Source organism: Sapajus apella, unplaced genomic scaffold (assembly GCF_009761245.1).
Source record: "Sapajus apella isolate SASKATOON/1434 unplaced genomic scaffold, GSC_monkey_1.0 scaffold58, whole genome shotgun sequence".
Classification (NCBI taxonomy): domain Eukaryota; kingdom Metazoa; phylum Chordata; class Mammalia; order Primates; family Cebidae; genus Sapajus; species Sapajus apella.
Window position 1 is genome coordinate 6070085 of NW_022436998.1, and position 23837 is coordinate 6093921.

A 23837-nucleotide genomic window follows, 5' to 3' on the forward strand; every position below is an offset into this window, starting at 1 on the left:
AGTAGGAGAGGAGATTAGGAAAATAGGGCACAATCTTACTTGGTATGCGTACTTAACTTTTTTTGTAGTAGGTGATTTTATGTTTTGTTTTATTTTTATTTTTTTAAGGAAAGCTCTCTGCTTGTCTTTCTAGGCACACACCAGTGAGACATATAGTACATCTCTTTTGGCTGGTTGCAACTCAGCTTCTGGTTATCTTGTGGTTATGAACCCTTGCTGTTAGAAACCATCCCCTCTGCTGGCAGGCCCTTTTAAAAGGGCAGGATTATAATGACTCCAGGCAGCTTTTTCCTCAGAAAGCTCTGAAACTGGCCTATGAGAAACTCACACATCTTTTGCCTCAGGGAGAGTAGGGGTGGCAGTACAGTTGCTATTCATGGGAGGATTCATGTAATAAAATAAGAAATCTATACTTGGTTCCCTAAAACCCTTGGAATTTCCTAAGTAGTAACATGAGTGATAGGGGATCTTTTGTTATAGTATTTGTTTTTGTCTCCAGTTCTTGAAATAGCTCTGGAGTGAGAGAACTATCTTTTGTTATTCTTAACAAGCTAATTTCATCCACACCTGAGCTTTTGTTAATGAGACGATTTTTGAAAGGCCCTAAGGATGGGAGACTGGTTGTCCCATGACTAAAGGGTTGGACTTCCAGCAACTGTTCCCACTACCTCCAGAAGCAGAGAGGGGGCGAAGGTTGAGTTTATCTGAAATAATCAGTGATTTAACCGACCATGCTTACTTAATGAAGCCACCATAAAAATCCTAACTGAAAGGATTTGGAGAGCTTTTGGGTTAGTGAACACATAGAGGTGCTAGGAGGGTGGGATGCATAGAAGCTCTGCGCTCCCCATCCCGGCCCCCATACCTTGTCCTATGCATCTCTTTAATTTGATTGTTCCTGAGCTGTATCCTTTGTAATATACCAGTAAACATAAGTAAAGATTTTCCCTGAGTTCTGCGAGTCATTAGAGCAAAGTATTGAGGAGGCTGTGGGAACCTTCGATTTAGAGCTGGTCCATTAGAAGTGAGAAGGGAGGCTCAGACTTGTGACTGGTGTCTGAAAGTGGGAGCAGTCTTGTGAGACTGAGCCCCTTAACTTGAGGGATCTGACACTAACTCAGGCAGACAGCGTCAGAGTTGAGTTAAATTGTTAGACGTGGAGTTGGTATCGGAGGATTTGAGAATCACAGAATACCGTTTTACATATAAACCGACATGACCTTCTCCAGGAGTTGCCAGCAAGTTCTAAAATTTGATTGCAAGTCCAGGTTCACCATTATCTGCTCATCATGATTTTACAATCTTCAAGTCCCTCCATCTTTGACTCATTTCTTTGCCTAGTGAAGAAAAGTCCTACTTTTACATTCCTTTTCATATAAAGACACTTCAGATCTTGAGTTACTATGGTTATCTATCTTTGACCCTTCAGAAATTGTTATTTTTAAAAAATTTTCGAGTGAACAGAGTTTATGTAGCATTATGGATGCTAATGTTTTGTACAGGAGAAATACATTGTTTAGTTTGCTCCTGTTTCCCATTGATGATGACCAGTGACTATCATAACATTTTTGATCCTCAGAGGACATTAGATATATCTTTAGGAACTAGTCAGCATTAATTTTTATACCTTTTTTCATCCTATTTGAAATAAAAGATCTTAATATGTGTTTACAGGTATAAACACATATAATAAAATATTGACTCAAAAATATACTATTAAATATATTCCAAATGATATTATCCCCTTAAAAATATTCACTTTATTTTTTTTTTTTAATTTATTTTATTGCATTTTAGGTTTTGGGGTACATGTGAAGAACATGCAAGATTGTTGCATAGGTACACACGTGGCAGTGTGATTTGCTGCCTTCCTCCTCATCGCCTACATCTGGCATCTCTCCCCTTGCTATCTCTCCTCAACTCCCCACCCCCCACCGTCCGTCCCCTATTTCCCCCCAACAGACCCCAGTGTGTAGTGCTCCCCTCCCTGTGTCCATGTGTTCTCATTGTTCAACACCCACCTATGAGTGAGAACGTGCGGTGTTTGATCTTCTGCTCTTCTGTCAGTTTGCTGAGAATGATGGTTTCCAGGTTCATCCATGTCCCTACAAAGGACACAAACTCATCACTTTTGATGGCTGCATAATATTCCATGGTGTATATGTGCCACATTTTCCCTGTCCAGTCTATCATCGATGGGCATTTGGGTTGGTTCCAGGTCTTTGCTATTGTAAACAGTGCTGCAGTGAACATTCATGTGCACGTGTCCTTATAGTAAAACGATTTATAATCCTTTAGATATATACCCAGTAACGGGATTGCTGGGTCAAATGGAATTTCTATTTCTAGGTCCTTGAGGAATTGCCACACTGTCTTCCACAATGGTTGAACTAATTTGCACTCCCACCAACAGTGTAAAACTCTTCCTATATCCTCTCCAGCATCTGTTGTCTCTAGATTTTTTAATGATCGCCATTCTAACTGGCGTGAGATGGTATCTCAATATAGTTTTGATTTGCATTTCTCTGATGACCAGTGATGACGAGCATTTTTTCCTATGTTTGTTGGCCTCATGTATGTCTTCCTTTGTAAAGTATCTGTTCATATCCTTTGCCCACTTTTGAATGGGCTTGTTTGTTTTTTTCTTGTAAATCTGTTTTAGTTCTTTGTAAATTCTGGATATCAGCCCTTTGTCAGATGGGTAAACTGCAAAAATTTTTTCCCATTCTATTGGTTGCCGTTTCACTCTAATGACTGTTTCTTTTGCCGTGCAGAAGCTGTGGAGTTTGATTAGGTCTCATTTGTCTATTTTGGCTTTTGTTGCCAATGCTTTTGGTGTTTTGGTCAGGAAGTCCTTGCCTACGCCTATGTCCTGAAAGGTTTTGCCTAGATTTTCTTCTAGGGTTTTTATGGTATTAGGTCTTATGTTTAAGTCTTTAATCCATCTGGAGTTAATTTTAGTGTAAGGTGTCAGGAAGGGGTCCAGTTTCTGCTTTCTGCACATGGCTAGCCAGTTTTCCCAACACCATTTATTAAACAGGGACTCCTTTCCCCATTGCTTGTTTTTGTCTGGTTTGTCAAAGATCAGATGGTTACAGATATGTTATGTTGCCTCCAAGACCTCTGTTCTGTTCCATTGGTCTATATCTCTGTTTTGGTACCAGTACCATGCTGTTTTGATTACTGTAGCCTTGTAGTATAGTTTGAAGTCTGGTAGTGTGATGCCTCCCGCTTTGTTATTTTTGCTTAGAATTGACTTGGCTATGTGGGCTCTCTTTTGGTTCCATATGAAGTTTAAGGTGGTTTTTTCCAGTTCTGTGAAGAAGGTCATTGGTAGCTTGATGGGTATAGCGTTGAATCTGTAAATTACTTTGGGCAGTATTGCCATTTTCATGATATTGATTCTTCCTAACCATGAACATGGAATGTTTCTCCATCTGTTTGTGTCCTCTCTTATTTCGTTGAGCAGTGGCTTGTAGTTCGCCTTGAAGAGGTCCTTTACATTCCTTGTTAGTTGTATTCCTAGGTATTGTATTCTCTTTGTGGCAATTGTGAATGGCAGTTCATTCTTGATTTGGCTCTCTTTAAGTCTGTTATTGGTGTATAGGGATGCATGTGATTTTTGCACATTGATTTTGTATCCTGAGACTTAGCTGAAATTGCTTATCAGTTTCAGGAGATTTTGGGCTGAGACAGTGGGGTCTTATAGATATACAATCATGTCGTCTGCAAATAGAGACAATCTGATTTCCCCTTTTTCTATTTGAATACCCTTTATTTATTTTTCTTGCCTGATTGCGCTGGCTAGAACTTCCAGTACTATATTGAATAGGAGTGGTGAGAGAGGGCATCCTTGTCTAGTGCCAGATTTCAAGGGGAATGCTTCCAGTTTTTGCCCATTCAGTATGAAATTGGCTGTTGGTTTGTCGTAAATAGCTTTTATTATTTTGAGATATGTTCCGTCAATACCTAGCTTATTCAGGGTTTTTAGCATAAAGGGCTGTTGACTTTTGTCAAAGGCCTTCTCTGCATCAATTGAGATAATCATGTGGTTTTTGTCTTTGGTTCTGTTTATGTGGTGAATTATGTTGATAGACTTGCATATGTTGAACCAGCCTTGCATCCCTGGGATGAAGCCTACTTGATCGTGGTGGATAAGCTTTTTGATGTGCTGTTGCAATCGGCTTGCCAGTATTTTATTGAAGATTTTTGCATCTATATTCATCATGGATATTGGCCTGAAGTTTTCTTTTCTTGTTGAGTCTCTGCCGGGCTTTGGTATCAGGATGATGTTGGTCTCATAAAATGATTTGGGAAGGATTCCCTCTTTTTGTATTGTTTGGAATAGTTTCAGAAGGAATGGTACCAGCCCCTCTTTGTATGTCTGGTAGAATTTGGCTGTGAACCCATCTGGACCTGGGCTTTTTTTGGGTGGTAAGCTCTTAATCGCTGCCTCAACTTCAGACCTTGTTATGGGTCTGTTCAGGGTTTCGGCTTCTTCCTGGTTTAGACTTGGGAGGATGCAAGTATCCAGGAATTTATCCATTTCTTCCAGGTTTACTAGTTTATGTGCATAAAGTTGTTTGTAATAATCTCTGATGATGGTTTGAATTTCTGTGGAATCTGTGGTGATATCCCCTTTGTCGTTTTTTATTGCATCAATTTGGTTATTCTCTCTTTTCTTTTTGATCAATCTGGCTAGTGGTCTGTCTATTTTGTTGATCTTTTCAAAAAACCAGCTCCTTGATTTATTGATTTTTTGAAGAGTTTTTTGTGTCTCTAACTCCTTCAGTTCTGCTCTGATCTTAGTTATTTCTTGTCTTCTGCTAGGTTTTGAGTTTTTTTTATCTTGCTCCTCTAGCTCTTTCAGTTTTGATGATAGGGTGTCAATTTTAGATCTCTCCTTTCTTCTCATGTGGGCATTTACTGCTATATATTTTCCTCTAGAGACAGCTTTAAATGTGTCCCAGAGATTCTGGTATGTTGTGTCTTCATTCTCGTTGGTTTTGAAGAACATCTTTATTTCTGCCTTCATTTCATTGTTTATCCAGTCAACATTCAAGAGCAAGTTGTTCAGTTTCCATGAAGCTGTGCGGTTCTGGGTTAGTTTTTGAATTCTGAGTTCTAACTTGATTGCCCTGTGGTCTGAGAGACTGTTTGTTATGATTTCCGTTCTTTTGCATTTGCTGAGGAGTGATTTCCTCCTCCCAATTATGTGGTCAGTTTTATAGTAGATGTGATGTGGTGCTGAGAAGAATGTATATTCTGTGGATTTGGGGTGGAGAGTTCTGTAAATGTCTATTAGGTTTGCTTGGTCCAGGTCTGAGTTCAAGTCCTGGATATCCTTGTTAATTTTCTGTCTGGTTGATCTGTCTAATATTGACAATGGGGTGTTAAAGTCTCCCACTATAATTGTGTGGGAGTCTAAGTCTCTTTGTAAGTCATTAAGAACTTGCCTTATGTATCTGGGTGCTCCTGTATTGGGTGCATATATATTTAGGATCATTAGCTCTTCTTGTTGCATTGATCCTTTTACCATTATGTAATGTCCTTCTTTGTCTCTTTTGATCTTTGTTGCTTTAAAGTCTAATTTATCAGAGATGAGAATTGCAACTCCTGCTTTTTGTTGCTCTCCATTTGCTTGGTAAATCTTGCTCCATCCCTTTATTTTGAGCCTTTGTGTATCCTCGAATGTGAGATGGGTTTCCTGAATACAGCACACTGATGGGTTTTGGCTTTTTATCCAATGTACCAGTCTGTGTTTTTTGATTGGGGCATTTAGTCCATTTACATTTAGGGTTCATATTGTTATGTGTGAATCTGATACTGCCATTTTGGTGCTAGCTGGCTGTTTTGCCCATTAATTGATGCAGATTCTTCATTGTGTTGATTGTCTTTACCATTTGGCATGTTTTTGGAGTGGCTGGTACTGGTTGTTCCTTTATATGTGTACAGCCTCTTTCAGGAGCTCTTGTAAAGCAGGCCTGGTGGTGACGAAATCTCTGAGTACTTGCATGTTCACAAAGGATTTTATTTTTCCTTCACTTACGAAGCTTAATTTGGCTGGATAGGAGATTCTGGGTTGAAAGTTCTTTTCTTTTAGGATGTTGAATATTGGCCCCCACTCTCTTCTGGCTTGTAGGGTTTCTGCTGAGAGATCTGCTGTGAGTCTGATGGGCTTCCCTTTGTGGGTAACCTGACCTTTCTTTCTGGCTGCCCTTAGTATTTTCTCCTTCATTTCAACCCTGGTGAATCTGGTGATTATGTACCTTGGGGTTGCTCTTCTTGAGGAATATCTTTGTGGTGTTCTCTGTATTTCCTGGACTTGAATATTGGCCTGCCTTGCTAGGTTGGGGAAGTTTTCCTGGATAATATCCTGAAGAGTATTTTCCAGCTTGGATTCATTCTCTTCATCGCATTCAGGTACACCTATCAAATGTAGATTACATCTTTTCACATCGTCCCACATTTCTTGGAGACTTTGTTCATTCTTTTTTACCCTTTTTTCTCTATTCTTGCCTTCTCGTTTTATTTCATTGAGTTGATCTTCGATCTCTGATATCCTTTCTCCTGCTTGGTCAATTTGACTGTAGAAACTTGTGCATGCTTTGCGAAGTTCTTGTGTTGTGTTTTTCAGCTCCATCAGTTCACTTATATTCCTTTCTATTTTGTCCATTCTTGTTAGCATTTCTTCAAATCTTTTTTCAAAGTTCTTAGTTTCTTTGCATTGGGTTAGAACATGTTCTTTTAGTTCACAGAAGTTTCTTAATACCCACCTCCTGAAGTCTGATTCTGTCATTTCATCACACCCGTTCTCCATCCAACCTTGTTCCCTTGCTGGTGAGGAGTTGTGATCCCTTTTAGGAGGAGAGGTGTTCTGGTTTTGGGTGTTTTCATCCATTTTGGGCTTTTTTCTTCCCATCTTTATGGATTTATCTACCTGTCGTCTTTGTAGTTGCTGGCTTTCAGATTGGGTCTCTAAGTGGACATTCTGTTTGTTGATGATGAGGTTATTTCTGTTTCTTAGTTTTCCTTCTAACAGTCTGGCCCCTCTGCTGTAGGTCTGCTGAGTTCCACTCCAGGCCCTGCTTGCCTGGGGATCACCTGCAGCGGCTGCAGAACAGTAAGGGTTGCTACCAGTTTTCTTCTTCTGCTATCTTTGTCCCAGAAGGATACCCGCCAAATGTCAGTCTGATCTCTCCTTTATGAGGTGGCTCTTTGGATATACAGGGGTCAGGGGGCTGCTTGAGGAGACAGTCTGTTCTTTATAGGAGCTCAGATGCTGAGCTGTGAGCTCCAGTGTTCATTCAGAGCTGTTGGGCAGGTACGTTTAGGTCTGCTGCAGCAGAACTCATAAACCGCTTTTTGTTCCCAGGTGCTCTGTCCCAGGGAGTCAGGGCTTTATTTATGAGTTTCCGTTGTGCTGCTGCCTTCTTTTTCTTTTTTCCTTCAGAGCTGCCCTGCCCAGCAAGGAGGCAGCCTAGTTACTGTCTGCCTGTAGAGGCTTTGCTGAGCTGCTGTGGGCTCCGCCCAGCTGCCGAGTGAACTTCCCTGCAGTCCTGTTTGTATGGGTGTCGTTAGAACTGCCTTGGCAGTGGTGGCCCACCTCTGTATTGGTGGACTCTCTCTGTAATGCAGGTTGCCTCGGCAATGGCAGGCTGCCTCATCAATGGCTGGTTGCCTTGGCAGTGGTGGGCTGCCTCAGCATTGGCTGACTACCTTCCTAGCGTTGAAGTGCCTCGGTAATGGTGGATGCCCCTCCCCCACAGAGCTGGACCGTTCCGGGTTCAGCTGCGCTTGCTGTGAAACTCTCGATCTAGAGATTTTCTGATTGCTGTTCTTTTGTGGGGGAGGGACCTGCCAAGCCTGATCACCTGGCTCCCTGCCTCAGAGCCTTTTTTTTTTCTTTTTTTTTTAGTTGGTGTTCTAGTCCCCTGTTGAAGAGGCGCCGGGATGTGTGTGTTTTCCCCTGCAGCGACTCACTGCGCTGGCTTAAACAGCGGCACTGAGATTTGTAGCGCTTTTTTTTTGCCCTGAAATCTACTGTCCTGGTTCCCTGTTCAGTCCCCTTTTTAAACAGACGAATGGGCGACTTCCCGTGGCTCCAATTGCCACCCAAAAGGGCACCCGGACCAGTGTATTTTATACAGAGAACTGCTGCTCCGGGGCGCTGACAAAGCAGCTGCACGGGGCAAAGCAGCCACGCCAGCCAACATGGCTGCGCTGGCTGAAACAGCCACGCTGGCAACCTGTGGGGCTTCTCTGCCTGGGGATCTCCTAGTCTGTGGGCAATAAAAATGCGGTGTCCACTCGCCCTCTGTGCTTTCACTGGGAGCTGCAATCCTGAGCTGTTCCTAAATGGCCATCTTGGATCGATTCCACCTTAGGTTTTTAAGGTCAAGCTATCCTAGTTCACAATTTTAAGATCTCATTTTAAAAAATTGCTTCAAGGACTTGCATGATGCCTCATGCCTATAATCGCAGAACTTGAGGAGGCAAAAGCAGGTGAATCCCTCAAGTCCAGAAGTTGAAGACCAGCCTGGGTACACGGCAAGGGCCTGTCTCTACGAAAAACGCAAAAAATTTAGCTGGGTGTAGTGACATGTGCCTGTAGTCCCAGGTGATGGGGAGGTTAGGGTGGAAGGATCCTTGAGCCTGGGAAGCAGAGGTTGCAATGAGCCTAGATCACGCCACTGCACTCCTGTCTGGGTGACTGAATGAGACCCTGTCTCAAAAACAAATAAAATAAAATTACTTTAAATCCGTAGTATATAAAAAATAATCCTTAGCAGTCACCAGTCTCCAAGAAGGTGAATATGATTTTCAGAAACATCAAAAAGCCATTGTGAACCAAGTCTAGTGCGTGATGTTGATGACCAAATTGAGCAGTAATGTTGGGGTCAAAATAGTGTTACTATGTCTATAAAATGGTGAGCTTGGTTTTCTTATTTAAATGACTGTGCTGTGAAAACAATAGCAAAAATAATTTCAAAGATTTTTCACAATGATGATGTCTTATAATATGCCCACATTTCTAGAGATGATTAATTAAAATAAACTGTACAAGTACAAAAAGTATGATCACCCTTTCTTTTATCATGAAAGAGCTCTCCCCAAAGCTGTACACTTATTAGCTCTGATAAAGCCACCCCCCCAGTCACTTTCATGATACGTCAGTTTTCTTTTTGACTCTTGTCACACTACATCCTGGACTTATCCTGATATTATGCAGAATAATCCAAACCAGATCTCAATATCTCTGTGCATAGCATCTGTCTAGTTTATAATGTGCTGTCTGCATTCTAGGGCCTATACTGCTTCCTAACATCTTTCACAAGGTAGGGGGGTGGTCCTTCGAGAATCCCCCAAACTGCCCAGAAAGGAGTGATCTAAAGATTTCTAAGGTATTGTTTGGTGATAAACTGTCCCTATTGTAAGTTAGTCATTGCTGCTGCTGCTTTTATCCTAGGCATAGACATTGGAGTGACCCAATATATTAAAGTTAACTTATTTGAGGTTCACTGAATCTCTTCCATAGCCTACCAATTTGAGGGTGAGGGAGTTTGGTTCCTAAGTCCTTATTAGCACTCCTATAGGCATGGAATCAATTCAGAAAGGAAAATGAAATTCTGCTGGGCAAGGTGTGGTACCATGCTGTTGAGTTCCACCAACAAAGAGCTGGCACCTACATCCTCTTCCAAATGACCATAATGTACATGACTTCCTTAGCACTGACCCACAAATAAGTGCTGAAAAAACAGTAGCTGCTATTCATTCTGTAAAAGAGTCATCAAAAAACCCTCCTTAAGATTAAGAGATTTTTTTTTTGATGAATCTTTTAATGAAATTTCTATAGACTTGGGGGGCACATGTGCAAGTTTCTTATATGGATATATTGTGTAATGGTGAGGTTTGGGCTTCTAGTGTGCCTCATCCTTGTTGCTGCAGAAGACATGATTTCATTCTTTTTTCTGGCTATGTAGTATTCCATGGTTTTATATGTGTGTCTATATAGATAAATAATATGTATTTATTATTCATACACATATATATTTAATATGTATTTATTAATGTGGTATAATAAATGTCATATATACATATCACATTTTCTTTATCCAATCATCTGTTGATGGACACTTGCATCGATTCTGTGACTTTACTATTGCAAATAGTGCTGCAAGAAACATACAAGTGCAGGTGTCTTTTTGACAAAGAAATACCAATTTCTCTTTCTTTTTCTTTTTTTTTTGAGACAGAATTGCTCTGTTGCCCAGGCTGGAGTGTTGTGGTGAGATCTCAGCAACCTCTGCCTCCCAGGTTCAAGCCATTCTCGTGCCTCAGCCTCCCGAGCAGCTGGGATTACAGGCATGTGCCCCAGGCCTAGCTAATTTTGTTCTCTTTCTTCCTTTCTTTCTTCCTTCCTTCCTTCCTTTCCTGCTTTCCTTCTTTCCTTCTTTTCTTTTCTTTTCTTTTCTCTTCTTTCTTTCGGTATTTTTAGTAGAGACAAGGTTTCTCCATGTTGGCCAGGCTGGTCTCGAACTCCTGATCTCAGGTGATCCACCAGCCTCAGACTTCCAAAGTGTTAGGATTATAGGTGTGAGCCATTATGCTTGGCCAACAATTTCTTTTCCTTTGGGTAAACACCCAGTAGTATGATAGGTGGGTTGAATGGTAGTTCTATTTTTAGTTCTTTGAGAAATCTCCATACTGTTTTCCATAGAGGTTGTATTAACTTACATTTCCACCAACAATGTATAAGTGTTCCCTTTTCTCCACATCCTTGCCAACATCTGTTGTTTTTTGACTTTTTAGTAATAGACATTCTGACAAGGTGTGAGATGGTACACTATGATGATGTTTATCTACAAAATTAAAATTTTGAGTTCTCTTTTTGCCACACCACTCTGGGCATTTCCTTTAAACATCCTGTTAATGAGCTAAATGTGATTTCCCCTTAGAGAAGGCTTGTTGCCTTGCCTCAGGATGGTTGTGTTCATTCAGAAGAATCTGACCCTTTGCATGGCTTCTACAGAGCTGACAGCTTTCTTCTCAGTCAGCCATAAAAGGGAATGCTCGTGATTGTCCATGAGCCTTTTGAAGCACTGAGTATTGGAAGTGAAGGGTTTTATGTTTTGTCCCACAGTTCCAAATTTTGTCCTGGAGTGTCTTTTGACTTTCAGGGGTTGATTTGCTACCAGCCCACACACATCTCTTTCTGAACTCTGTATCTATTGCTTTTTGATCTAGAACCTTTGATTTACTAAGCAGAAAAGCAACTTTTTCCTCAAAGAGTCACAGTTCTCCTTATTGGAAAACAAAGGAGAGAAAAGAGAAATAAGGTATCCGGGAGATCCCTGTTTTTATGATATTCATTTCCTAGTCTCTATTTCTATACTTCTTTCTACTTATTTCTTTTTTTCTCTCCTTTTCTTTCTTTCTTTTTTTTTTTTTTCTTTTTTGAGACAGGGTTTCACTCTGTCCCCTAGGCTGGAGTGCAGTGGCTTGATAATAACTCATTGTAATCTTGAATTTCTGGATTCAAGGGATCCTCTGACCTCAGTCTCCTGAGCAGCTGGGACTACAGTAAGCACATACCACAGTGTCTGACTAACTTTTTACTATATTTTGTAGAGAAGGTTCTATCACATGTCACAGTCACATAGGTTACTTATATATTTGAATTTCTAAATTTAATGATACTTTTATAAATCCTAAATGTCCTGACTGAATGCTGGAGCAGGGAGGCCAATGTTCAGTCGTGGTCTTTTTCTTTCTTTTTTTAGATAAGAAAATAAGTATGCTATGTGGGGCTTTTACATACAACCCAGATCATCCTCAGTACCAGGCAGTGAGCTCACTGCCTTCCAAGCCTGCAAGACACGCGTCATCTTCCCCAGAGTATAGAATAGGGAGCCGAGGAGCTTATTGATTAAAAACTGTTTTGGCTGATTGCCATAAATGCCAGAGATATCTGCCTCTTTTTGGTTATTTCACATCTTCAGAAAATGCTGCTTGTTGGACATAACTAATCATGGATTCTACTGATAGGGCAAAGTTTCCACTCTGTAGTGATGGCTTACCCAGGAAGTATATATTCCCAAAGGTACTTTTAATATATGCATGAATTTTTATAAGGATGAATTAGGCTTAGTACAGTCACAGATATGCGAGTCCGTATTATAATTGTATGTACTGATGCATTTTTTAAAACCGTTACCTCTAATTTCTTTAATTTCCCCAGTGTACCTGCTGATCTAGGCAGGCTGCTCTCCTTGCTGCCCACAAACACACTATGCTTATTGGGGCTTCTTTGCTCTGACTCATTTCTTCTCTCACCTGCATCATTCTTCTTTCCCTGGGTGTTTCTCCACATGCCCTCTCAGTGTGTTTAATACACTCCTCTCTCCGCCTGAATCCCTCTTCCTGTCATCCCCAAACCTATCTCAGGTATCTTTGGTTTCAGGTAGCATAAACTCATTAAACTGCTGTTACGAATGGAGAGCTTCTGTGGAATGGTATGTGGACATGAAGAACATTGGCCATAAAGGACCTCAGGGCACCTGGAGCAGGACGAGCCATTAGATGTCATAAGCAGCTGGGACCAGGACCTAGGAAGCCACTGGAGCCAATGCAACTAATTTCTCCATCTCACCCCCTTGTTGATGCCACATACTTTCTTGCTCTAAGTCTATATCAGAGTTTCTCAGCCTTGTCAGTGTTGACGTTTTGGGCCAGATAATTTCTTTCATTTTTCAGGATGTCCTGTGGAATGTTCAGCAGCATCCCTGGCCTCTGCCCCCTTGATGCCAGTAGCACGCCTTGATTATGACAACAAAATGTGCCTCTAGACATTGCCCAATGTCCTCTGGGGAGCCAAACTGACCATGGTTGACAACCACTGATCCATAGGAAACTGCTTCCTTGTTCCTCTGATTCTCAGCTGCTCTGTATACAGGTAGAAAGTGGCTCCTGAGCCTCGCAGTGCTTCACCTCCCAGCTCCAGCTTGACTCAGTTACCCACTCCAATGATGTAGAATCTCAGAATTTGATTCAGCCTTTGGATTGGTTCCTCAGGATGATGTGTAGACTCCTGGTACAATCGGCAGGGCCAGGGAGGTGCAGAGCAGGTAGCATAAACATGGCTGTAGCTTACCTCCTCCAGAAAAGGAATCATCCCAGGGAGCAGAATTCTCCTTGTATCTGAGCACATACTCCATTAAGTACCTAGTGTTTCCAATTTATATAGGAAAAATTCTAAAAATATTTTAAGGAAGCATTGCCTTCTTAGATTATATTGCACAACAATAAAATGTATGCAACTTATGGAGATGGGGCAGTGCAGTGGTTAAGAGCACAGGCTTTGGAGATAGACTGTCTAGGTTCACATTCATCATACTGCATGCCAGCTGTGGCTTGGGGAGACTATTGGATCTGTCTTTGCCTCATTTCTTCATCTACACAATGGCAGTAATAACAGCAGTAATAATAATAATAATAATTATCACTTGTATATCATTCATTGGATGTGCCAGTTATAAATTTTAAGTGTGTTAGCTAAATTAATTTATTAAATTCCCACAACTGTGAGTTTAAACTCTTTTCAGAAATCCTTAGGACCACATTTTTTGTTATGGTATGGAGAGCAGATATTTATAACCCCCTAGCAGGATCTGAAGGAGTACCTGATAATCAACCATAAGATATTCTACAATAGAACATAAGAATATTTTACTAAGAGATATATAAGTAGTTTAGGTCTTGTTACCAAGTGATTATACTGCCAATATATGTGAAAATTGTGGGTTTGTGCCCAGCAATTTTTGGAATTATATTTTTGTATATTTATCTTCATCTTACAGACGAGGAAAACTGAAATTCAAAAAGACTTAGTAACTTTTTTCTCTTGAGACAGTGTCTTGCTCTGTTGCCCAGGCTGGTCCTAAACTCCTGGCCTCAGGAGATCCACCCACCTCAGCTTCCTGAGTAGGTGGCTGGGATTACACACATGTGCCACCACACCTGGGTTCCGAGACTTAGTAACATGACATAGTTTACACAGCTAGAAATGCAGAAGCTGAGATTTGAACTCAGGCATTTGGATGCCAAAAGACTATGCACCTGACCACAGTATTATGTCACGTAGCAGAGGGTTTTTGTGAGAATTAAATGAGTGAACATGTGTAAAAAGCACAAAGAGCAGGCATGACACATAGTGAATGCTATTTAAGCATTAACTATTATCAGGATTTTCTTCTGTTTTTTGTTTGTTTGTTTGTTTTTGGGGGCAGCATCTTGCTATGTTGCCAAGGCTGGTGTGCAGTGGCTGTTCACAGGCGTGATTATAATGCAGTACAGCCTCAAAGTCTACACTGAAGCTATCCTCCTGCCTCAGCCTCCTAAGTAGGTGGGACTATAGGCATGTGCCACTATACCCAGCCAATTTTCTTGATTTTGGGGGGAGTTATTGTGATTTATTATTATAACAGCTGGCAGTGCAGTGATGTATTCAATTTGATAAGGCAGTGCTTCCCAGCCCCTCTTGGGAAGGCAGACCTCAAAAATCATAGTCTTTCTAAACCACAATGGAGTATACCATGATGCTGTTACTGGCCCTGGTGACTCTGACATATGGCCACCAGAAGCTCTGTCCAGCTTCCCATGAGCTAAGGGTCCTGTTATGGACTGAACGTTTGTGTCCCCACCAAATTCATATGTTGAAGCCTTAACCATCAGTGTGATGTATTTGGAGATAGGCCCTCAAAGGAAGTAATTAAGGTTAAAGGAGGCCCATAAGGGTAGGCCATGATGGGATTAGTGTCCTTAGAAGAGACACCAGAGAAGTCATATTCCCTCTCCCCCAGCATACGCACATGCACTCAAGAAAGGCCATATGAGCACGTTGCGAAAAAAAAAAGGTGGCCATCTTCAAGCCAGGAAGTGAACTGTCCCCAGAAACTGAATTTGCTGATACTTTAATCATGGACTTCTAGCCTCCGCAACTGAGAAAATAAATTTCTGTTTTAGCCACCCAGTGTCTGGTGTTTTGTTACAGTAGCTGGAGTAGACTAATACAGATCATGTCACATCTGGAGCCCAGCTCAGCAGTTGGGAAGCTCTGCATTAAGAAGGCATATTGATGTGTTTCTTTTTCCACAAAATGACTTCACTGTGCTAAATTTTGTGTATTTTTCTTCTTTTTTCTTGGTCTATTCTATTAGACTCTTTTTTTTTTTTTTTTTTTTTTTTTTTGAGACAGGGTCTCACTCTTATCACCCAGGCTATAGTACAGTGGTGTGTGATCTTGGCTCATGATCCTCCTGTCTCAGCATCGCTAGTAGCTGGGACTACAGGTACACACTGTAGTCTGAATAATTTTTTTGTATTTTTTTTGTAGGGTCAGGGTTCAGCATGTTGCCCAGGCTGGTCTCAAACTCCTTGGCTCAAGCAGTTTGCCCACCTTGGCCTCCCAATGTGCTGGGATTATAGGCATGAGCCACTGTACCAGGCCTCTATTAGAGTCTTAACTATGACTTCTCATCCTTGGTTATACATTGAATACTATTTTCTGCCACACTGTGATTAAACTTTATTGTTGATGGGTCTAAAACCCATAACATAAAACTTGTTAGTGTAGAGTACACAGTAAAAATACATTGACTACATTGGTCTTTGGAACGCTTCTAAGAATGTGTATTAACTTTATACCGTAGTCTGTAGCTATACTTCAGCCTTTTTCTGCTGTGTTCTTGAGAAATGAGAATCCAAAGTAAACTGAATTTGTGCTATTTGATGTGCTAAGTGAGGAGTATGGATTTAAGACACAAATCATTAAGTACAGTCTAAATTGTACTTTTAAATGTTATAGATGATTATTTTTCAGAAATTCACAAACATTTATTTTCTCTGTTTGGGCTATCTCATTCAAAGATTCTAAAACTATTCAGTGTAACTCAAGACTTTACTTATTTTTATCCTGAAAATATTGTTTTTCTTCTAGCTTCTGGTGAAGACAATTTTATCATTGTCAGCATTCCGTCAACAAGTTTATCAAAGAAAAAGAGAATGATTTCCTCATGTGAGCCTGAAATGCCATGAGAAAGAACATTGTATTCTCATCCTGTCTAGTGCAGTTGTCCTAAAGTGGACTTTTTCATTCCATGTTATTTACTCATCAAATATTGCATCACTTTGTAAAAGGAGAACAATTTTGAAAATTAGAGTGAAAGAGCATGCTGGAATACGTTGTTTTTTTTTTTGGTTTTTGTTTTTGTTTTACACACACACATGCACATACACACACTCACATATATAAAAAAAGGAAAAAAATCAAAGTGTCAGTTAGATAGTAGCCAACCTTAAAAAAAAACAATCATACAGGTTTATCTTTCCACCAGTAGATTCTTGTTTTTAGCTTGTTGGGCAGATAAAAAGTGAGGAGGAAACCTTCAATCCACGTATGAAAAAAGGTAGTTTCAAAGGCAAAACTCTCAGGTATTGGTGGAATAACAAAATCTTAGTAAGTTTAAATAAAGAGGGCAAACCTAAACATTATATATATATATGTATATATATATACATATATCTATATACATATATATGTATGTATATATATACATATATCTATATACATATATATGTATGTATATATATATATATAGGCGAATCTAGATATATGATATATATAGGCAAACATATACATATATATATAGGCAAATGTGAACTATGCCAAGTATATAGAAAAGCTGATGTGAATTGATGTTAAGTGGAAAAAGAATAAAATGTACACACTTAATTGCCACTATGTACAAATGGCTTTACTACTTTGTATAAAAAGAGCATGAGGGGTGGGAGTGGGACTGCCGAGGCCGTGCACTTGGCTGTAGCTGGGCGCCTTGGTTAGGTGTGCTGTCAGTCCTTTCCGAGTGCCTGGCCGCAGCCTCTCCAGCCTCGGCCCAACATGGACTTCAGAGAAATTCTCCTGATAGCTTCCAAGGGACAAGGTGTCAACAATGTGCCAAAAAGGTATAGTTTGGCAGTGGGGCCTCCAAAAAAAGACCCAAAAGTTAAAGGTGTCCAATCAGCAGCTGTACAGACTTTTCTTAAAAGGAAAGAAGAGGAACTCAGACAAAAAGCCTTAGAGGAGAAGAGGAGAAAAGAAGAACTAGTGAAAAAGTGAATTGAGCTCAAACATGACAAGAAAGCAAGAGCTATGGCAAAGAGGACAAAGGATAATTTCCATGGTTACGATGGGATCCTTATTGAGGAAAAGTCAAAGAAGAGGCAGGCAATGGAACCGACCAAGAGTATGAAATGGAAGAAGAGAATGAATTCCTTGAATACAATCATGCAGAGTCAGAGCAGGAGTATGAGGAAGAGCAAGAACCTCCCAAAGTTGAAAGCAAACCAAAGGTCCCCCTTAAAAGTGCCCCACCACCCATGAACTTCACTGATTTACTCAGACTGGCTGAGAAAAAGCAGTTTGAACCAGTGGAAATCAAGGTAGTGAAGAAATCAGAAAAGTGACCTATGACTGCAGAAGAACTTGGGGAGCGAGAATTCCTTGAATGAAAGCGTAGGAGAAAAAAACTTGAGACAGATGCTAAACTACCTCCAACTGTGTCCAAAAAGACACCCTCTCAGAAAGTGTGGGCACAAAACTTAGCAAAGCTTCTGGAGACAGGCATCCTTCTTCCAAAGGAATGCCCCTTCCTCATGCTGAGAAGAAATCAAGACCCACGATGGCCAATGAGAAGCACTTAGCTTTGTCTTCATCCAAATCCATGCCAGGAGAGAGGATCAAGACAGGATCTGGCAATAGCTCCCAACCCTTACTTCGTGAGGGTCATGACAGACCTGTTTTCAATGGAGCTGGAAAGCCTCCTTCCAGCACCTGTTCACCAAGTATTCCAAAGACTTCTGCTAGCAGGACTCAGAAATCTGCTATGGAGCACAAAGCCAAAAAATCTCCGTCCAATCCTAGCCATTCCAGGCCTGGGTCCATGGTCACCCCACACGATAAGGCTAAGAGTCCAGGTGTCAAGCAGCTAGGCAGCAGCTCTAGCTCAGCCCCTGGGCAGCCCAGCACAGGAGTTGCTCGGCCCACAATTAGTTCTGGCGCTGTGCCCAGGCTCCAGAATGGCAGCCCCAGCTCAGGACCTGAGCGATCAATCAGTGGGTCCAAGAAGCCAACCAATGGCTCACATCCCTCTGGGCGGACAGTCACTGGTACATGTGGCCCTGGACAACCTGCAAGCAGCTCAAGTGGCCCTGGGCGACCTATCAGTGGTTCAGGTAGTTCTGCAAGACTGTTGGGCAGCTCTCTTGGCCCTGGGCGGCCTACGAGCAGTCCACATGAACTTCAACAACCAGTGAGTGGCTCAGGCTTCCGTTGGTGGCCTGGGGAGATCCATAAGTAGCTCAATTCCAGTTGGACAGACTGTCAGTAGTTCAGTCTCAGGAAGACCAGTGAGTAGCTTGGGACCTGGGCGAACAGTTAGTAGCTCAGGTCCCACCATAAAGCCTAAGTGTACTGTTGTCTCAGAAACAATTTCTTCCAAGAATATCATTAGCCAGTCCAGCAATGGACAGATGAATGGAATGAAGTCACCCCTATATGGCTACAGATCTGCCCAAGGTTCTCAAAGGCTTCCCTTCCCTACTGGTTACAAAAGGCAGCGAGATTATGAAGAGGAGGATGACGATGATGATGAATATGACTCTGAAATGGAAGATTTTATCGAAGATGAAGGAGAGCCTCAGGAAAAAATATCCAAGCACATTAGAGAAATCTTTGGTTATGACCAAAAAAAATACAAAGATGAAAGTGATTATGCCTTACGTTACATGGAAAGTAGTTGGAAAGAGCAGCAGAAGGAAGAAGCAAAGAACTTAAGACTAGGTATGCAAGAGGACTTAGAGGAAATGAGACGTGAAGAAGAAATGCAATGTCGAAGGGCCAAGAAGCTGAAGAGGCGTTAGCAGCTGCTTTTATTTTTGTGAAATTCTCTGCTGCAAGGATTTCCTGCCTTCAGACTGAAGCCTCCTTATCATTTAGATTTATACTTGGGTACTCAAGGAGAAGGAATGCATACTGTCATTTGAGCATAAAATATTTTCAGATATTTTCCAGGGTGAAATCTGTAATGCAGATGATATAATGCCCACTTGTGCTCTTATGAAGTTAACTGTTCAGAGATACCAGCCTTGATCCTGAGGAGCTATGCACTCTAATGTGGGGCCACTCACCAGTCAGCCAATCTTTTATTGTTCCTTTGCTACTTTGAAAGGAAAAAAAAAAAAGTCTCTTGACTTCTGTAATTCTTCTGCTAATCTGTGAGTAGGGTACTGCCCTGCTCCCAATCAAACTTAGTCTTTTTATGAGAAACCTGGACCTTCCATGAATGTTGCCAGCAATAAAGTGACTTGTCCTAATCTATGGATTGAGAACTTGAAAATGTAGAGTAGGATTTATAACTAACTTATGGATGTCATCCTGTGACTTTGAAGTACAAAGTAGAATAAATTATATTCTGTATTATTCATGGATTGGATGCTGAGCATTCTTACTCATTAATTTAAGTGGTTAGAAATTAATGAAAAAAATTTTAAGTTAAAATACAGGTTATAACAGTATAAATATTCTTTTCTAAGTTTTCCTTTCAGTTATGTTGGCTTTAGTGTAAGATAGACAAGGTCACTGTGCTGATTGATTTTTTTATCTAAAAAAAAGTCATTTTTATATTGAAGAAAAAATATTTTATTCAAACATGAGATTTGAAAGAGTAATAGTTTATAAAATAAGGAAGTAACATGTGAGGCTTCCCACTCCCCTCCCCCATCATAAAGATATTTTGAAATCCCAAGTTGCCCCCATACCTCTTGTCATTAATGACTTTTCATTTTTAGCTTGAATTTGTTAGCAAATATTAAAGGCAGAAAACCAAAAACTAAATTTATGGTTATCGAGAGCACCATCTTCTCCTTTTGCCCATATTGCACTTTGATTTCAAACTATGCACTGTGAAGAGATTTTTTCCCCCAGGGTAGGAAGGGATGTTCCCTGTTATCAGTATTTTACTGAGCTGTGGAAATTCATTTTTACCCTTTTAAAGGCATAAATATAGACTTGATATCCCTTAAGCTTCAAGTCCAAGCAGTTCCAATCAGGCTGACTTAGGATGAGGCTGGAAGGAAGCCAAGTCTCAAGAACTGTCTGCAACAGAAAATGAGATATGATGCTAGAGAGCATTTGTCCTTGACTGTAAGTACGAAGGCTTGGGGGAAGTGAGACATCAGCTTGTGACAGTTCTACAATAAATGTTCTGGCTATCTTAAGCCATTGTATGGTAAGGATTAGGAAGTAAGAGGGATTGTCCTACAACAGGCCCTTACACTTCAGCAGACCAAATGTTTTGGTTTATTCCTTTTTATCCATAAAGTCTTTATTCTTCAAGTTTGGGTATTACAGATTACCATCGTTAGCCTTCCTTAATGGGACCATATGAGCCAGTCTTTTAAGACTGACTTGTTTTGAATTGAGTTTCAAACTTTCAAAATGCAAAGATTTAATTTTTAAATTGAATCCCATGAAAGGTGTCTTCATCACTGGGAATAACACCCTTTGTAACTGTGTATAGAACTGTCACACTGGTAGCAGAAATCCTATTGATTTCATTTCACCCATCTCAAATACCTTCAGTGAAATTGATTTAAGGGTAGTGTGATGTCCCATGTAATAAAACAGGCTTAGAACATCAGTTCCTCTGCTGCCATTTATGTGTTTTTATTCCCCCTTCAAACGTTTTTTCTTGGATATATATTTTTTTCAACATTCAGACTCTGAAATCTGTCATTACAATCAAGTGCTTGTCACAGCTGAAACATTTTTGGTGGCTTAAAGTGTACTAGCAGTAAATTTATGATATGGTACAGTTATTTGTACAGAAAGGCACCATTGTGTTAGAATACATTTCCAGAACTTAGTAGGAAAAATCAGGTTTTAACCTTATGTGTCTGTTACTTCTGAGTGCATTTCTATAACACAAATGTTGATTTCCATCAACATTATAAAAGAGCACTTCTGTGGCTCATTTAAAAGGAAAAAAAAAAGGTTAAGTCTTTTAAATTTTGGCCTTGCTTCCAAATCCTGTCTTCCATGTTATTCTTCTGCACTTCCTGACCATTCTTACAAAAAGCTCACAAACGTTTGAAGAAACTGGAGTAAACTGTTATTTCATTAAGGTTTACAAATGAAATGCTTGATTTTTAATGTAGTCTCTACTGTTTTCATTTTCAGATTTTCTTAATTCAACATTTGAAGATGTGCCTTTTGGGTAATGTTAATCACGAATGTAGTAATATTTCGTGATTGTAATAATGTTACATGATCATGCGTACAGCATTCTCTAACAAATGATGTGAAAGGAAAGGAGTTTTCATAAAACTCATGGCTCTGATTGCACAGCCCCACTTGCTTTTGACATTGCTGTGTCAAAGCAAAGGGCACTTCTTTTAAGGATGCTTTCAGAACTTTGTATTTTCTCTAAACTATAAATGCAGTTATGTCCAGTTGGAGGCCAGGGCACCACATGTCACAGGCAGCCTTACGTGTGTGCCATGAAAAGGTTGAAAGACTGTTAACAAAAAAGTCTGGCCGGGTGTGGTGGCTCACACCTATAATCCCAGCACTTTGGGAGGCCGAGGAGGGTGGATCGCTTGAGACCAGGAGTTTGAGACCAGCCTGGCCAACATGATAAGACCCCGTCTCTACTAAAAATGCAAAAAAGTAGCCAGGCATGGTGGCACATGCCTGTAATCCCAGCTACTGGGAGGCTGAGGTGGGAGAATCGCTTGAACCCAGGAGGTAGAGGTTGCAGTGAGCCAAGATAGCACCACTGCACTCCAGCCTGGGTGACAGATCAAGACTCCATCTCAAAAAAAAAAAAAAAAAAATAGTCTATGGGAACTCTCAAATTTTCATTTTTAATGTAATCCCCAAGATTTTTTCCAAGAAATAAATTGTTGTTTTATATTTTATAACTTAAAAGCAGCTATTAGTAAATTTCTGAGATATAGCCGGAGACCAAAACATGTTTGGAGAGAGAATAAATATATGAAGAGACACTGGTTGTTTTATTTTCAATGTGCTGAATATGTTAGACTACTATTTATTTTCTGAGTGGATGTGATTAAATATTCAGGCATGTAGTGTATGATTAAGAGTGAGATAGAGATTTCTTTGGCATTATTAAATCCATCCTGTCTTTTACATAATGGACAAATCAAGTTAAAAAATTTTTAGATAGCCTAGCTTGTTTTCTGGTGCTGTTTGACCTGCAAGAGAACATACTTTTTCATATACAGGTGAAAGTTTTGCAATTTATGTATACAAGAAATTGTAGGCATTAAAAATATTTTATTAAAAAAAAAAGCATGAGTATTCCAGGAAATTCGGGAAATACAGGAAGAGCTCATTCATCATCTAACTTTCCTCACACAGTTATTTTCTATTTTGGTGCATTCATTTCTTATTTTGTCCTTATGCAAATGTATTTCTACAGTAGTGCTCATAGCACGTACATTTTATGTTCTGATTTAGAGTTAACATCTCAACAGAGGTGGGCATTTTTGTGTGCTGCTATAGTCCTCAGAGCTGTAATTTATAGAGGCTTTTAATAATGCAGGGATTAGACATAGCATTTTTGTACAACTTAGGAAAAATCATTAAGCAGGAAAGAGAACATAGACACAGATATTTGCCTGTAAAGAATTTCGGTGAAAGTTCAAAATAAAGAATTAACTAAATACCGCAAAGAAGTGAAAATTAGTTTTTAAATGTTCAAGGAACATGGTATTTCTTGGATTTATAGTTCTTTCTCTTATTTTCCTTTTGCCAGCCTCCCTCACTCCATTTTAAACTCTTCTGTGTTGCTTGCATAGCATAAGGGAAAATTGACTTGGAAAGATGAAGACACAGGGTCTGTCTGTGACTTTTTTTGCTTTTGATACTTCAAGAAAAGAAATATATGTACTTTCAGTGATGATGAAGATATCTATTTACTAATTTTTTAATCATGTCACTGTTTGATCTAGTAGCTTGTATATGTAATAACTTAGTTAAGCATTTTTTTTTAGTACCTACTGTATGCTCCTGTATAGTTACTAGAGTGTACAGTCTCTTAATTTGTAGTTTGGAAAATTATTGAAAGAAATAAATGAAGATGAAAAATGTATTTGCTGGTATTATATACAAGGAAATTAATATATGTTAATGTGTGAATATTTTAATAGGTAACAGATACTTTTACATGTATTTTGACATTTAACCCTCATTAAAGCCCTATTTAGAAGGAAATCTTCACTGGAATGTACACAGCAGGAGAGATCCAGAGAGCTAAGTTGCATGTCAAAATCATAGAGCTAGTAATCGTTAAGAGTAGAGTTTCAAAGCCAGATATGTCTGACCTCCTGCCAAGGACACTGTTTCATGTGCTTTAAAATGTAATGTGGTATTCAGATTTGCAGTAGTTTTAATGGCCTCAAAGAGTAGTATTCTAACTGGACATTGGGTGGGATGGCAACAAAGAAACAAACAAACAAAAACAACCTGGAATTATTGAGAGGGGTGAATTGTCAGAGGAATGTGGGTTTCTTTTTTATTTTTAAAAATCTTTTTCTGAGCCGTGTTGTATTACTATTTACAGCTGCATCATGTCCTAAAGGGCCTCTTATAAGCCTCTTTCTCAGATAAATTCTCTTTCAGAACAGTTTTCACACCCAGCCTCAGAACACATGTAAATGCCTCTACGTGAAGTCTTTGGACAGGGAAGGTGACAGAG

At 40.0% G+C, this 23837-nt stretch overlaps 1 protein-coding gene and 1 pseudogene across 1 annotated transcript in view; both read left to right on the forward strand.

Annotated features, from left to right (window-relative positions):
- SLC16A12 (solute carrier family 16 member 12) overlaps positions 1–23837 on the forward strand; it is a 92493-nt gene that overhangs the window by 31047 nt on the left and 37609 nt on the right. The gene's annotated exons all lie outside the window — the stretch shown is intronic.
- Positions 16844–19097, forward strand: LOC116528351 (annotated as a pseudogene).